This window comes from Sturnira hondurensis, unplaced genomic scaffold (genome assembly GCF_014824575.4).
Source record: "Sturnira hondurensis isolate 20B ecotype Veracruz unplaced genomic scaffold, ASM1482457v3 Scaffold0002638, whole genome shotgun sequence".
In the NCBI taxonomy this organism is placed as follows: Eukaryota; Metazoa; Chordata; class Mammalia; order Chiroptera; family Phyllostomidae; genus Sturnira; species Sturnira hondurensis.
Genome location: NW_028075269.1, coordinates 1,474,113 through 1,482,677, shown reverse-complemented (window position 1 = coordinate 1,482,677; position 8,565 = coordinate 1,474,113).

Genomic DNA, 8,565 nt, shown 5'->3' with positions numbered 1-8,565 from the left:
GGCCCACTCGCATGCAGTGAGACGAAACGTGTGGGCCCCGGTGATGGTAGAAGCTGCGGCACCTGTGGCTGCAGCGCCGGGAGGCGGCAGACGGGACGCCATTGCTCCTCGTTGACCCCGCCCCCACATACAGCGTCACAACCCAGCGACTGAGTTGCCCTGCACATGAATGTACTAAATACTACTGAGTTGTACACCTTATCATAGTTAGAATAGTAAAATTTAGAGTCAATGATTACAAAAGATTACATTGTGTTGCCATGCTATATTTTATTTAACTATTCTTCTATTGTCTAATATGTAAGTTATTTTTAATTTTGCTTTTCATACAATATTCCAGTGAAGTTGTTTTATCATTAACTGGACATAATGTTATAATGACAGTTGGTTTAATATACAGTTTTATTTAACTAAGGAGTATTAATCTATTGCCAATACTCTGGGCATTTTAATCAGAAATAAGTGCTGAATTTTATTGAGCATCTCAATATTCATTAAGATCATTATGTTTTTTCTTATTTAACCTTTTATCATAATATGTTTTATCTGTATATTTTTGTAGAGCCAACTGTTCTTGCATCCCTGTTACACATCTTATTTGGTCAAAAGGCATCCCTGAATTCTGTGTACTAGTATTTTGTTTTGGGCCCTTCCACCCATTTGCAGAAATGAGATGATTTACAGCAGCATGCCTGGTGCCTAAAAATATCTGCACAGCATCAAATACATTTGGAAAATATTTGGATAAATGTATTTAAGTTTTTTGAAAACTACAGAGATCCTTAGAGCCTTTATTTTTTAAAAAAATATTTTGTTCATTTATTTTTTTAGAGGGAGGGGAAGGAAGGGAGAAAGAGAGGGAGAGAAACATCAATGTGTGGTTGCCTTTCCCACACTCCCTACTGGGGACCTGGCCCACAACCCACTCATGGGCCCTAGACTGGAAATCAGATTGGCAACTCTTGGGTTCGCAGGCCGGCATTCAATCCAGTTAGCCACACCAGCCAGGGCCTCAGAGCCTTTAATATGCCAATGTACATTGTGAGTCTCCAAGGGGAAGATATAATACAATAATTTTCCACATTTATCAGCCCACAGAACACATTTTTGAAGTCATACCTATCAACGGAACAGTGTCCCATAATGTGGAAGTATATTCCATCAGATGCCATTGGGAAACTCGAGCTACTTTTTTCTTGTCGGCCAACTCTGAGCATATCAATCTTTTGTTTACTTCAAAGAATTGGGTATCCTGTCCTGTGCTTAGATACATACACGTCCTGCCCCCTTCTCTTTCTCCATCTCAATATGATTTTCTAGAAGTTTTTTCTTTTTCACTGATTTTATTACAAAACTACTGCTGGACTCACCAAGATGGAGGCATAGGTGGAAACACTGTGCCTCCTCCCACAACCAAGTTTGAATACAACAAAGGTTTGGAGAACAAAGACACAACCAAAGAACAGAAAATTAAATTATATGGAAGTCCGACAACAACTAACCATTCAACCGGGACGGTAAGAGGGGTGGAGACAGCAGCGGAGCAGGGTCAGGTAGGAAAGATCCCCAGACCTAGGCGCGCAAGTGGCCCGGACCCAGTCAGGGTGTGGGGCAGACTGACCTCAGTCGCACATTTGCGCACAGTGAGACGGACCACAGAGGCCCCAGAGGGCAAACCCAGTGGTGGAGGGCTGACAGTGGTGGCCCACTCGCATGCAGTGAGACGAAACGTGTGGGCCCCGGTGACGGTAGAAGCTGCGGCACCTGTGGCTGCAGCGGCGGGAGGCAGCAGACGGGACGCCATTGCTCCTCGTTGACCCCGCCCCCACATACAGCGTCACAACCCAGCGACTGAGTTGCCCTGCTCTGGTGAACACCTAGGGCTCCGATCCTGCTATGGAACAGGCACGAACAGCCCAAAAGATGGCACAAGAAGAACTCAAAGTCCAAGAGCCAATAACGCTCAGCGACCGAGAAATTGCCAGCCTCTCAGAAGCACAGTTCAAGACACTGTTTATCAGGATGCTCACAGAACTGGTTGATTATAGTCACAAATTAGAGGAACATATGAAGGCTAAACTAATTGAAATGAAGGGAGATGTCCAGGAAACCAATAGTGATGGAAAGGAGACTGGGACTCAAATCAATGGAATGGACCAGAAGGAAGAACGAAACATCCAACCAGAAAAGAATGAAGAAATGAGAATTCAAAAAAATGAGAGGCTTAGGAACCTCCAGGACATCTTTAAACGTTCCAACATCCGGATTATAGGGGTACCAGAAGGGGGAAAGAAACAGCCAGGAGTGGAAAACTTATTTGAACAAATAATAAAGGAGAACTTCCCCAGTCTGGCAAAGAACATAGACTTCCAGGAAATCCAGGAAGCTCAGAGAGTGCCAAAGAAGTTGGACCCAAGAAGGAACACACCAAGGCACATCGTAATTACATTAGCCAAGACCAAAATGAAGGAGAGAATCCTAGAAGCAGCAAGAGATAAGGGGACAGTCACCTACAAAGGAGTACCCATCAGACTGTCAGCTGATTTCTCAAAAGAGACCTTACAGGCAAGAAGGGGCTGGAAAGAAGTATTCCAAGTCATGAAATCCAAAGACCTACAGCCAAGATTGCTTTATCCAGCAAAACTTTCATTTAGAATGGAAGGACAGATAAAGTGCTTCTCAGAGAAGGTCAAGTTCAAGGAGTTCATCATCACCAAGCCCTTATTATATGAACTGTTAAAGGGACTTATATAAGAAAAAGAAGATGCAAAATATGAACAGTGAAAGGACAGCAAACTCACAGTTATTAACAACCACACCTAAAACAAAAGCAAACCAGGAGGACAGCTAGATCAGGAGTGGAACCATAGAAATGAAGAACACATGGAGGGTTAGCAACAGGGGAGTGGGAGGAGGAGAAGGGGGGAGAAGGTACAGAAAATAGCATAGACAGTAGGTAGAAAATAGACCCGGGGGGAGGGCAAGAATAGTCGGGGAAATATAGAATCTAAAGAACTTGAGACACATGGGTATAAACTAAGGGAGGAGAATGGTAGGGGAGGGAGTGTGTGGGTGGAGGGGAATGAAGGGGGGAATAGAACAACTGTAGTGGTATAATCAATAAAATATATTTTTAAAAAAACTACTGCTTAACCGTAGTACTGTGTCTCTCTTCTCCAACTTGGCAGTTTCTATTTTTATCTGCACTATTTCTGTCTGTCTCATTTAGTATCCTATCAGGAAAATAGAAACTACAATAGTTATGTGAATGGAGAAAATTTAACTTAAGGAAGTAAATAAGTATTCAAAGACTCAACAGGCAAAAGGGGAGGCTGAGATGGCAAAGGACGAGTAAACACAGGAAGTGTGTCCCTTCCTCCTCCTCCAACTTCCCAGCCCCCTCTCACCCCTCCAATTGCCTATCCAAAGCGAAAAGTGGTCGGCAGAATCTCTGTCCCCACATCATAAAGCAAGACACCTCCCTTTGCTCTCCTGTTCAGTTTTCCTTTACTTTAGGGGTTTTTTTGCATATTTTTAATTATGTAAAGTATAATTCACATGCGATAAAATTCACCCTCTGAAAGTATACAATTTGGTGGGTTTAGTATATTCGCAATGTCTTGTGACCATCAGTGCCATCTAATCCCGAAACATTTTTATCACTGCAAAAAGAGGCCTCATACTTGTTAGCAGGCACTTGTCATGCCTCACTGGCAGTCACTAATTCATTCCCTGGCAATCACTAATCTCCTCTCTTTTGCCTATTATGGACATTTCACATGTAGATGGAATCGTCCAATACATAGCATTTTGTGTCTGGTTTCTTTCACTTAGCATAGTGTTTTCCAAGTTCATCCACATTGTGGCATCTATTGGTACTTCATTTTTTATGGCTAAATAATACTCCACTATATGAATACACCACATTTCTTTATCCATGCATCAGTTGATGGCAGAGGTGGTGACGAGAGAGTAGAAGACAGTGACATAAATTCAAATTCATCAGGAGTATGTCCCTGCCCTTTTCATTCATTATTGTTTTCCCGAAGGCTGGCTGCACAGTAGGTGCTCAATAAATGCTTTAAGTTAAAGAAAGAAATGGACACTTTATGGTGTCCAATCATAATATTTGCTTGTAAAGAACAGAAACTCGAATCAACCTACATAAAAGTGAGTTTAACGTGAGGATAAAAGGGACTTTTCCGGAATCCAATGGCATCACGTATAGCAGGGTCTCAGGAGAACAGTGCAATGACCCCCTCTGTTCCTCTACCCGGAGCCACGTGGATCTCTCACCTTGGCTCCTAAAGGAGCCATGTCTAGTGGCTCTTCATGTCTAATCTACTCTTCCTCATCATAGATTAGCTTCACCTGCCAAGTTTTAAATTTCTATTCTCCCAAAATTCCACTTGCAAAAGGCTTTGAGTCGCCATGCTGGCCACCCTCCCTGCCTACAGCTCCAACTACCAGCATTGCCAACTGACTCAGTCTCTGCCTAAATTTCAAACTCCTGAGAGATGGATTCGAATAGCCTAAGCTTGGGCCAGCTGTCCAGGTTGGTGTAAGCAGCTGTAACCAGGCTGGAGTCATGCAGCTCTTTGGGCTCCCTCTTCTAGACTCTGAGTGAGACAGGCTTTCTAAGATGGGGCATTGTTTGGGGGAGGAAATGGTGATGCTGTGACATGGGTAAGCACAGAGCTAAGGGGATTGCTTTCCACCCTGTGAAGCATTGGGCTATAGTCCATGATCCTATGCAAATGCCTTTAGGATATAAAATGCCATTATAGCCCTAGAAATACCATCAGCAAGATGTTCCAACAATCTGTTAATTTTCAAGCCACTGTTTAAAAAGCATCTAAGCCTCAGGGAAGGAGATCAGGCTATATGCTTAACCACTTAGTTACGACACATACTGTGCGAGATTCCCCGTGTCTAATAATTAGCATCTCTTCTCACTCCCCATGGGAACTCTCAGACTAACCATTAGGGCCCACAGTTGGCCAAGGATCAAGATCTGAGGTCCCTCCCTGACGGAGAAGCGCCACTGCCAATCTCCTTTCTGAACTTTCCAGAAATCCAACTTTCTAGCCACGTGCATGGAGGCACATAGGAACCAGTGTGTTAATTTGGATTAATCAGCTGTGCTGTGGCAGGAGAGAAAACGGTAGCTTTCTGTGGAGTGCCCACCTGAGGCTGAGGGTCCCGAAGGGACTCCAGATTCTCCAAAGGTCCCCTAGCGGCCTGAAGGGGGCACAGCTACCTCCCATGCCCCATCTTATTTTTGAGGAGTCTCTCACAACAGAAGAGAATGTGGTTAATTGCGTGTGGGGCTTTTGTTTGTTTGATTATTTACCATTTGGGCCACGTGTAAAAGCTAAACACATTTCAATTTACAAAACTAGACCTAGAAAAAGAATACCAGTAACCTAAATACAGTACATTTTAATACTTGTTTGTATGTATCATTCTGACCACAGTGGACCAAAATTCAAGTTGAATAGTTAAAAAAAAACCACTTGCATTTCTTTCATTCTGGCCTTCTGTGCTGATTTAATTAATGTGATACTAGAACCCTCGAAAGCCATGATGTAGACTAAAGTTTTACAAAATAATATATTAGTGAGAGCCTCTGATTGCCAATTGTATATGTTCCCAAAATGTCTATGACATATTGTTTAGTTTCTAAAAACTTAGTGTAAGATACAGTTTAGTCCTGGAAAAACAAAATAGATAAAGGCCAGCTCTTGCCTCAGAATACTTTTTTAAAAAATTCTTTCTTGAATCTTTAAACGTCCAGCCTGTTGGCTGAGGGAGGACCCGGATTGATTGACAGTATCTGTCAGAGGCAATGAACTCCACTTCAGCGTTGCCTTTATGCTGGTGTGTCAAGTTGTTCAACTGTGACCCTTCCATCTGTTCCAGCTAATCTGAAAGTCATTTAGACCCGGTTCCCCATTCATTTGAAACACAGCACATTCTCCTGTTAACACACATATGCAAAGTTGTCTGCTGTCAGCAACCTATGGGTTGTCCGATAGGTCCCACTTACAACATCTGTATAAACATTTACACAACAGGAAATCCATTTATTGATGATTACGGCCTCCCTAACTTAATTGTTTTCAGACATTTTTGAGTATAGAGTCATTTTGAACAGATGTCTAGAAGTTTATCTCCCCAAATTAATTTTTAAGCCGGGACAGTCAACTGATTGTGACATTTCAGAAAAACAATCCATCTTTGTTGTGACTACTTGAGAATTCATTATTTTCTTTTCAAGGATTTGGTTAAACTTGAAAATGTTCGCGTCCTTTTTTTTAAGCAACTTTGGGAGGAAATAGTTAAGGTCATCAGATCTACTGAATCAGAATCTCTGGAGGTAGGGCTCTGGGAATCTGTATATTCAGAAATCCCTCCAAGTGATTTTGATAATTACCCAGATTCAGAAAACAACTGGTCTGATTTATTTACACTTTATGGAGATGCATTGCATGATTCAGCTTTCTTATGTGTATGACTCATATGACCCTATTAAATAAATTACATAGTTAAGAGTATAAAATAAATGAAGAAAGTGGGAAGGCTTATTTGTGTGATTCACACAGATGTTTCTTTGCATGATGCGTAAGTTGCAAGTGCATTTGAACATAACACAATAGGAATACTCCTGTTATGCTAAACGCATTTAAGACCTCCTTTGCTCTAAAACTGTTTTTAAAAATTGCTTTGCTTTATTTTAATCTGGTTCCTTCCCTGAATTCTGTCCAGGTCTAGCCTATATTTCTCAGGTCTGGCCTCAAACCTGACATTGAATCTCTGTGTGACCTTGAATGAGTTACTTCTTCTCTCTGAGCATTAGTTTGTCTGAGGAAGTGAGAGTACGTGATCTCTAAAGCCTCTACTAGCTCTGATATTCTCTGCTTTTCTAAAACAAGTTCTATACACCCTTTCCTTTCTGATAAAATCACCTCTTCCCTAGACTATTATCTCCATCCACACACAATTGGGGGCCCACACAAAAGCACAAATTTCTCAGCGTATCTTAAGAAAGTATTTTTAAGGTTTAGGAGCTTAAGGGATACCCTTTGTGAAACATCTCTACAATTTAAATTTACAGCACTAGCTCCAAACATTTTTCCATTGAGCTCTTCACAAAACATGCCACTCTCTCCTTTAATGTTATATTTTCTGAGATCCAAAGGCTCTTTTCCTACATAAACGAACAAATTATTTAATCTTCTCAAGCCTGAGATTTTTTCATTTGTAATATGAAAATAATATCTGCTTGTATAGAAAAGAAATTAATTCTTAAGTACAAAAGGAGATAAGTGAGGAGATAAGCACTTTCTAAACTGCTAAGTGGTACAGATGCCATTATTTTTATTATAGTTGTTACTGCTGCTGCTGCTGCTATTGCTCAGAGCTGGTTCCCCGCTGTGTCACCGTTGGGATTCAAGTACCACCTAAGAAGTGTTTTGGACACCTATGGAGAAAAATGGGAGGGAGTTGCAGGCACGTACCAAAAGTTTTTAAACCATTCTTTTTTTTAAATTGTATTTATTATTATTATTTTATCTTTAGAGGGGAAGGGAAGGAGAGAGGGAGAGAAATATCAATGTATGGTTGCTTCTCGTGAGTCCCCTGCCAGGAACCGGGAACTGGCCTGCAACCCAGGCATGTGCCCTGACTGGGAATCGAACCCCGATCCTTGGGTTCCCAGACCCGCGCTCAATCCACTGAGCTACACCAGCCAGGGCAAAAGTTTTTAAAACATTCTTAACATTTGACACAATAATATTACTTCTAAGAATGTATCAAATTCTGTATTCTATTTTTGCATAAGGAGGTTCATCAAAGTACTGTTTTATAATAGCCCATAATAAAACCAGTCCAATACCGAGATATCATTAATGAGTAAATCATTATCCAGGCATCATCAAAACACACAGTTGTTCAGAATGGTGTTTTGGAAAAACACATAATGACATAGAAAATACTCATACTACGTAGTAAGGAGTAAAAATAAAGTAGGATGGAAACTTGAATTTAAGTATTATTGCAATTTTATGAAAAATATATTGTCTAAATACATCTTAATGAAAAAAGATACATATATTGAAGTATTCCCAGTGACTGTACCAATGATGACATCTGTTTTTTTTTAATTTGTCTGTTTTCTAAATTTTCTTTTAAACTTTTTTTTTTTTTTACAAACTGCAGCACCCCCTTCTCGTCCAAAGCACATTGAGGACATCCTGGGTACCCTGCCCTCTGTTAGGGCTGGTGGAAACGCGGAGGCATATAGTGTGGATATGGGCTTTAAAGAGTGTGCAGTCTAGAAGGAGAAATCGTTCCTTAGATCAGTACAAATGAATTGCCATAGAAGTTAAGGGAGGAAGTTTCCCTGAGGATGCAACTGGTAAGTTGTTTATAAAAGCCTGCAAGAATTGCTACTGAGGTAATAAGAAGTAGACAGAGGTATTGTAATCTGATTAGCATCTGCACAGACTCATCAGGAAATGGAGAGTATTCTGGTTTTATTTTTACTTACTGGAAATGTCTTTT